The sequence below is a fragment of the Chrysochloris asiatica genome, unplaced genomic scaffold (genome assembly GCF_000296735.1).
Source record: "Chrysochloris asiatica unplaced genomic scaffold, ChrAsi1.0 scaffold00013, whole genome shotgun sequence".
NCBI lineage: Eukaryota > Metazoa > Chordata > Mammalia > Afrosoricida > Chrysochloridae > Chrysochloris > Chrysochloris asiatica.
Genome location: NW_006408531.1, coordinates 15,560,344 through 15,569,195, shown reverse-complemented (window position 1 = coordinate 15,569,195; position 8,852 = coordinate 15,560,344). Strand labels below are relative to the sequence as shown.

The window sequence follows — 8,852 nt, the reverse complement described above, 5'->3', positions numbered from 1 at the left end:
ATGAGGGCACCGGTGGTTTGGGCTTTTGGGTCTTCTTGTCCCACGCCAGAGCTTCTGTGGCAGCTGGGCAGGAGGCGATGGCTAGGGGTATGGGTGAGGGAGGTGGCCAGGAGTCTAGAGGGAATCAGGGGAATCTTAGGCTAGAATGAAACCATGCACGAGCTGAACAACTGCCTGGAACAACCTCCTGGAAAGAGTGAGGAGCTTAGATACTGAAAATCCGAACCTGGAGAGCAAAATCCGGTAACACCTGGAGAAGAGAGGACCTCAGGTCAGGGTCCATCAAGGAGCTGAAGGCTCAGATCTTTGACAATTCTGTGGACAATGCCCGCATTGTTCTGAAGATTGACAATGCCTGGCTAGCTGCCGATGACTTCAGAGTCAAGTCCATATGCCAGTCTATGGAGAGTGACATGCATGGGCTCCGCAAGGTCATTGATGACATCAATGTCACTCGACTACAGCTGGAGACAGAGATTAAGGCTCTCAAAGAGGAACTGCTCTTCATGAAGAAGAACCACCAGGAGGAAGTAAAGGGCCTACAAGTCCAGATTGCCAACTCTAGGCTGACCGTGGAAGTACATGCCCCCTAATCTCAGGACCTCGGTAACTCATGGCTGATATCCATGGCCAGTATGACGAGCTGACTCAGAAAAACTGAGAGGAGCTGGACAAGTATTGATCCCAGCAGACTGAGGAGAGCACCACAGTGGTCACCTATCAGTCTGCTGAGATAAGAGCTGCAGAGATGACACTCACCGAACTGAGATCCACAGTCCAATCCTTGGAGATCGACCTGGACTCAATGAGAAATCTGACCAGCTTGGAGAACAGCCTACAGGAGGTGGAGGCCCGCTACACCATGTAGATGGAGCAGCTCAACGGGGTCCTACTGCACCTGGAGTCAGAACTGACACAGATCCAGGTAGAGGGGCAATGCCAGGTTCAGGAGTACGAGGCCCTGATGAATGTCAAGGTCAAGCTGAGATAACCACCTATGGCTGGCTGCTGGAAGATGGAGAGGATTTTAGTCTAGGTGATGCCCTAGACAGCGGCAACTCCATGCAAACAAGACCAGCACCCAAAGGATTGTGGCTGAAAAAGCGATGTCTGAGACCAATGACACCATAGTTCTGAGACGCTGAGGCAGCAGAACCAGGGTACTCTTTGAGGAATGAGAAGTCAATAAAAATTTGAGGTCAATGGACCAAAAAAAAAAAAAAAGAGATACTACCAATTGTTCTGAAAGGGATCACATCAGAAGGTCCTGGACAGAGTGAGGGGAAATGTGAAACAAAATTCAAAAATATGAAAAAGACCAGATTTACTGGTCAGAAAAAGATTGGAGGAACCCAAAACAATGGCCCTTGGTCACCATTCAAGTCTAGAATTGAACTCTCTTGTGGCTCAATTTCAACAACGTTGGAACTGTCAAGTTCGGTGGTTCAAGCTCACTAGGTGCTCCTCAGAAACCCTATACAGGGTCGTCATGGGTCAGAATTGACTCGATAGCCCTTAACAACAACAATATTGAGATATGCACACCATGCAATGGTCAACCATTCAAGACCAAAAGGGCAGCATTTACATAAAGACAAAATTCAGGAGGACTGGGAAAGAATTAAAACAGAAGAGAAAATCACAGGGAGGAAGCAAACAAGTGATGCTACATTGAGGGGATTGGCATCATTGAAATGAAATCAATTATATGATTTGTTGAAAATAAAACTGATTCTGCTATGTGAACCTTTACTCAAAACAGTAAAAAAAATTTTTAAAAAAAGAGAATATTTTCTCTATTTATATAAATAAAGTTATTTTGTCCTCATCACTAAGTGCATATAATTTATTCCAACAAGATTTAACACTTTTATTGAGCTACATTTATCCCTCGGCTCATGGATGGTTAAACACTTGGCTACTAAGTGAAAGGTTAATGGTTGGAACTCACTCGTGGGAGTAGAATGAATTGATAATAACAACCATTTTTAAGTGCTTAGTTTAAATAGGAAAAAATCTTCTTTTTAATGTAAGGTCTCTCTTAAAGTAACTCATTTATTCTGGAGACCCCATGTCCTCCATTTCGGCACCATCTACTCTAATGCCTTGCAATCTGCCTTCTTATCCCATCTCTGCAGAAAAGCTACTCTTTAAAGTATCACTTATGATTCCTGAATCTCCAAATCCAATATTGTTTCTCACTTTTGATCCTCTTTAATTTCTCTGAATTATTTGATTTTGTTAATTCCTCCTTCTGCCACACTACACCCCATGGGTGCCCATGGCATTTCTGTCCCTTGATTTTCCTCTTGATCACACTCTCTTTGTCTCATATCTAGCTTTCATTCTTCCATCTTGTAAGCATAAGATTCCTCGTGTGACCTGCTATTTCTACATACTTTTATCCTATGAGCTCCAGATCTGTGCTTTCATGAGGGATATAAATGCTTGACAAATTGTAAGTAATCAATAAAAGTTTCTATTAAAAAAAAGAAGAGGAAATCTAATTGTAGCTTAAGAATTCTTATCAATGCAGAAATAAGTCAGCTATTGATTTTATTATTCTAATTTAAAATCTTTGTTGCCTTATTTATTTTCCCCCACTCCATTACGGTCTCTTCTTCCACTCCATTATGGTCTCGTCCTTCTTTCAGTTTTATTTCCCTCATTAGCTCTACCTAAACCATTGTTGTTAAATGCAGTCGAGTTGATTCTGACTCATGTTGTAGTTAGGTGCCATTGAGCTGGTGCTGACTCAGTCACCCTAAGTACACCAGAACAAAACAATTCCCATTTCTAGGCCAACCTCACAATTGTTGCCACACTTAGAGCCCACTGATGCTGCCACTTTGCTATTCCATCTCACTGAGGGTCTTCCTCTTTTTTTCTAATTCTCCACCTTATCAAACCTGAGATCCTTCTCTAGTGACTAGTCCATCCTGACAATATGTCCGAAGTTGAGAGACAAAATTTGGCCATCCTGGCCTGTAAGGAGCACTCTGGCTGCACTTCTTCCAACACAGATCTGTTGCTTCTTTTGGCAGCGCATGGCACTTTCAATATTCTCCTCCAACACCATAACTCAAAGGCATCAATTCTTCTACCATCTTCCTTATCCACTGTGCAGTTTTTGAACGCCTATGAGGTTATTGAAAATACCATGGCTTGGGTCAGGTACACCTTAGTCTTTAAGCTGATGTCTTTGCTCTTCAACACTTTAAAAAGGTCTTGTGCAGAAGATTTACCTAATGCAATACATCATTTGGTTTCTTGACTGATGCTTCCATGAGTGTTGATAGTTGATCCAAGAAGAATGAAGTCCTTGATGACTTCCATATTTTCTCCATTGATAAGAATGTTGTTTATTGGTCCAGTGGTGAGGATTTTTGTTTTTTTTTACATTGAGATGTAATCCATACCGAAGGTTGTACTCTTTGATCTTCATCAGTAAATATTTTAAGTCCTCTTCATTTTCAGTAAGTAAGGTTGTATCATCTGCATGTTGCAGTTTGTTAATGAGTCTTCCTCCAATACTAATACCACATTTTTCTTCATATAGCCTAACTTCTCAGATTATTCATTCAGCATACAGGTTGAATAACTATGGTGAAAGAATACAACCCTGTCACACACCTTTCTTAATTTTAAAACTTTCATTGTTCCCATGTTCTGTTTGAACAACTGCCTCTTGGTCCATGTACAGATTCCTCATGAGCACAATTAAGTGTACCGGAATACTCATACTTCTCAATGTCCATAGCTTGTCATGATCCATACAATTGAAAGCTTTTGTGTAGTCAATAAAGCATAGGTAAACATCTTTCTGGCATTCTCTGCTTTCAGCCAAGATCAGTTGGACATCAGCAATGATATCTTTTGTTCTATGTTTTCTGAATCTGGCTTGAACCTCTGAAGTTCTCTGTCAGTGTATCCTTGCAGCCATTTCTGTATTACCTTTAGTAAAACTTTACTCACATAGAATGTCAAAGATATTGTCCAATGATTTCCACATTCTGTTGGGTCTCCTCTCTTTGTAATGGGCACATATATGGATCTCTTCCAATCAGTTCGCCAGATAGTTGTCTCCCAGATTTCTTGGCATAGATGAGTGAGTGACTCCAGTGCCACCTCACCTTCTTGAAAGATTTCAATAGTTATTTGCAAACCTTGACTCATAGTTATGTGCAAAGACAAACTATTAGTAACTGTCAAAGCCAGGATTTAAAGGATGTTTCGGTATAAAGACCCCATTTTTCCATTAAATGAAATAGTTCTCTCTAGTCAGCCTTACACTTTATTGCTTTTTAATTCTTGTGTTTTTCTTGTTACCCTTGGTAGATTGAAAACTCTTTGCCAGAAAGGATATTGTCTTTTTTTATCATTGGATCCCCTGCAGAGTACTGTGTGATACCTTTCAAAGACTAAATGCTTCATGTAAAGGCTTACCCCTGTTCCATAAGAAAGGGAGGGGGGAAAATCATAACATAGCTGTTGCAGTTTATGTTTTATGATGTAATTTCCTAAAAATTATATCATCTCTCTTTTCTTTTTTCTTTAATATTAGATAACAAAATGTTATTTTCCAGAACTTATATATAAGTCCTTGATGACTTCCATATATTAATGACTAATATAAACTATTCTGTGAGATACAACAAATGTATATTGACTTTTGATGGCAAATTTGACTTTTAAATTATATCTCTGATTCAGACATCTATGAAATGTAAGTTATTAAAGACAAGAATCTACCAAGAGTAGAAAAATGTAAGAATTCTAACATAAGAATTGGACATATGATAATACAATTGCAATTTTTGTGGTAGCAGACAGAGATGCATGAAATGAAGTTTCTAGCTTTCATTGGAATTTGTAATTGCACACTGAATTTTCTTTAAAAGATAATCTACCAATTATCACTTTTGAAAAATGTAAATGAATAAATATATTAATGATGAGCTATGCTATTAGGAACAAATAATGTTAAATTCAGATTCCAATAAAAGGAAGAGGGAATCTGAAAATAAACTACAAAGAACATGCAGTGGAGAATGTTTTCCCACAGACTCCATTTTATGTTCTTGGGCTGCCAGAGAGTTAATGGAGTGAAAGGATATTGCTAATACTGGAAAAAAGACAAATTAATTAAAAATTGTTAGTGCTGTACTCTCTAGTAAAGGGTGTGATGAATCTATAGATTTCATGATTGGTAACTGAACTATGTTATAAAATTATTGCTACAATAGCCTGCATCGTTTCCTAGGAGATGAAATATACAAGCATTTGTTGTTGTTCTTATTGTGTGTTGTTGAATCGGTTTCCAAGGAACGACTGGTGGGTTTGAACTACCAACCTTGCTATTAGCAGTCCAGTGCTTATCTTACAGCACCACACCAGGACCCCTATAAAAGTATTTAGGTGGGATAATTTCATGGGCCACCACCTCTGTAAGTCAGAAGACAATGCGAGTCCTAAAATTCCATTGTTAGGAATTTATCACTTTGGTTGACTATAAGTATTTTAGATTCTCTTTAAATATACATTGCTTCATTCTTCATGGATCAACTATCAACACTCGCGGAAGTAGCAGTCAAGAGATCAGACGACGTATTGCACTGGGCAAATCTGCTGCACAGGAACTTTTTAAAGTATTGAAGAGCAGAGATGTCAGCTTGAGGACTTAGGTGCGCCTGACCCAGGCCATTGTGTTTTCAATAGCCTCATATGGATGCGAAAGCTGGACAGTGAATAAGGAAGATTGTAGAAGAATTGATGCCTTTGAGTTGTGGTGTTGGAGGAGAATACTGAAAGTGCCATGGACTGCCAAAAGAACCAATAGATCTGTTTTGGAAGAAGTGCAGCCAGAGTGCTCCTTGGAGGCCAGGATGGCTAAGCTTCGTCTCTCCTACTTTGGACATATTGTCTGGAGAGAACAGTCGCTGGAGGAAAGATGTCATGCTGGGTAAGGTGGAGGGTCAGAGAAAAAGAGGAAGACCCCCAACGAGATGGATCAGCCAGGTGGCATCATTGATGGATTCAAGTGTGGCAGCGGTAGTGAGGTTGGCCCAGGATCGGACATTGTTTCGTTCTGCTGTGCATGGGGTCGCTATGAGTTGGTTCCAACTTGATGGCACCTGACAACACAACAACAACAACAAGAAAATAATACACATCAATTTTTAAATATAAATATGCCTTTCATTGGAAAAGAACACAAAAATATATACCTAAAGGCATAAGATATAGCTTCAAAAGTTAAATAGAATAGACACTAATTATAGCTACAGGTGGTTATTATAACTGTTGAATCTTAATCTTGAGTTCTAAAAGAACAAGCCTTCAATTAGATTACTTTAAGTTGCCTCATCATATTGTATCTTTTTTTATTTAGCTTTGCTCTAGAAGTCTTGGAAACATTTATCTGTAAAATGTAAGCAACAATCTCCAAGCCTAGAAGAGCAAGTGCATCCATCATGTTGTTGTTGTCAGGTGCCATTGAGTCAGTACCAACATATAGTGACTCTATGCACAACAGAATGAAACAATGAACAGTCCTGTGCCAACCTCACAATTGTTGCCACGGCTGAACCCATTGATGCCACCACTTTGTCAATCCATTTCACTGGGGGTCTTCCTCTTTTTCTCTGACCCTCCACTTTACCAAACATGATATCCTTCTCCAGAAACTGGTCCCTCCTGACAATATGTCCAAAGTATGAGAGGAGATGTTGGGCCATCCTGGCCTTCAAGGAGCACTCTGGCTGCACTACTTCCAATACAGACCTGTTGCTTCTTTTGGCAGCGCATGGCACTTTCAATATTCTCCTCCAACACCATAACTCAAAGGTATTGATTCTTCTACAGTCTTCCTTATTCACTGCCCAGCTTTTGCATGCATATGAGGTTATTGAAAATACCATGGCTTGGGTCAGGTGCACCTTAGTCATCAAGCTGACATCTTTGCTCTTCAACACTTTAAAAAGGTTTTGTGCAGCAGATTTGCCTAATGCAATACGTTGTTTGATTTCTTGACTGCTGCTTCCATGAGTGTTGATAGTTAGTTGATCCATGAAAAATGAAGTCCTTGACAACTTCAATCTTTTCTTCATAGATAAGAATGTTGTTTATTGGTCCAGTGATGAAGAGTTCTGTTTTGTTTTTTTGTTTTTTGTTTTTTTTTTTACATTGAAATGTAATCTATACCAAAGGTTGTGCTCTTTGATCTTCATCAGTAAATGTTTTAAGTCCTCTTTACTTTCAGCAAGCAAGGTTGTACAGTATCCAGCCTACGCAACCAGTTATCTGGAGGTGGATGGGGAATGAAAGGGGCAGGAGACTCAAGATGGTCAATCATGAGTAAGTTTATTACCTACAATACAGCTTTAAGTGCAATCTTAAGCAGGAATCATATTTGGGCACCACAACAATGCTAAAGTTTATTATTTTCTAGATAACAATCAGGCACAAATATTTTCTACTCATTATAGACTTCTCCCTCAGCCACCTGGTCAATCAATGTGTTCGTTCCCATAATCTTTGGTATGCAAGGTTTTCCTTGTGGTTCTTGTCAAGGTGTTCTTTCATTTGCGAACTGCCTCAGAGTGGATTTCCACATGTCCTGTTTCTCCTACAACATTGTATCATGTTCATATCACAGGTTGTTAATGAGTATTCCTCAAATCTTAATGCTACATTTTTCTTCCTATAACCCAGCTTCTCAGATTATCTGCTCAGCATACAGGTTGAATAAATATGGTGAAAGACTACAACCCTGTCACACACCTTGCTTAATTTAGTCCACTCAGTATTCCCATGTTCTTTTCAAATAACTGCCTCTTGATCCATGTACAGGTTCCTTATGAGCACAATTAAGTGTTTGGGAATACTCATACTTAAGAATGTTGTCCATAGTTGTCATTATCCACACACTCGAAAGCCTTTGTGTAGTCAATAAAGAACAGGTAAATATCTTTCTGGTATTCTCTACTTTCAGCCAAGATCTATCAGACATCAGCAGTGATATTCATCATTCAACAACCTCTTCTGAATCCAACTTGAGCCTCTGAAAGTTCTGTCAATGTATGCTTGCAGCCATTTCTGTATTACCTTTAGTATTCTAGTTCTTTCTTTGGAGTAGAAATGTTACTTGGAATACGACAAGGTGATTGCCAGATTGCTATTCTTTCATCATACATATTCAACCTGTATGCTGAGTAAAGTGTTTGAGAACCTAGACTATATGAAGAAGAATGTGGCATCAAGATTGGAGGGAAGACTAACACTGAGCAATATGCAAGATGACACAACCTTGTTTGATGAAAATGAAGAAGGATTGAAGCACTTACTGATGAAGATCAGAGACTATAGCTCTCTTTATGAATTAAACTTCAACATAACAAAAATAAGGGTCATCATAAGTGAATCAATAAGGAACATCATGATAAAAGGAGGAAAAACTGAAGTTGTTAAGGTTTTCATAGTACTTGGAGCCACAATCAATGTCCATGGAAGCAGTAGTCAAAAAACAAAATGATTTACTGTATTGAGCAAATATGCTGCAAAAAAACTCTTTAGAGTGTTTAAAAGTAGTGAAGCTTTTGCTTACTAAGATGTGCTTCAACCAAGCCATGGTATTTTCATTTGCTTCATCTATATGTAAAAGCCAGACAATGAATGAGGAAGACAAATAACTGATACCTTTAAATTATGATGCTGGTGAAGAATATTGGATAGACCATGGACTGCTGGGAGAACAAAAAATCTGTCTTAGAAGAAAGGCAGTCAGGATGCTTTTTTGATGGGAGAATGGCAAAACCTCCCTCATGTATTTTGGATACTTAATCAGTAAGGAG

General features: G+C 39.0%; 1 pseudogene; it reads left to right on the top strand.

Annotated features, from left to right (window-relative positions):
- On the top strand, nt 1-1,145 carry LOC102833076 (annotated as a pseudogene).
- Nucleotides 1,146-8,852: the final 7,707 nt, after the last annotated feature.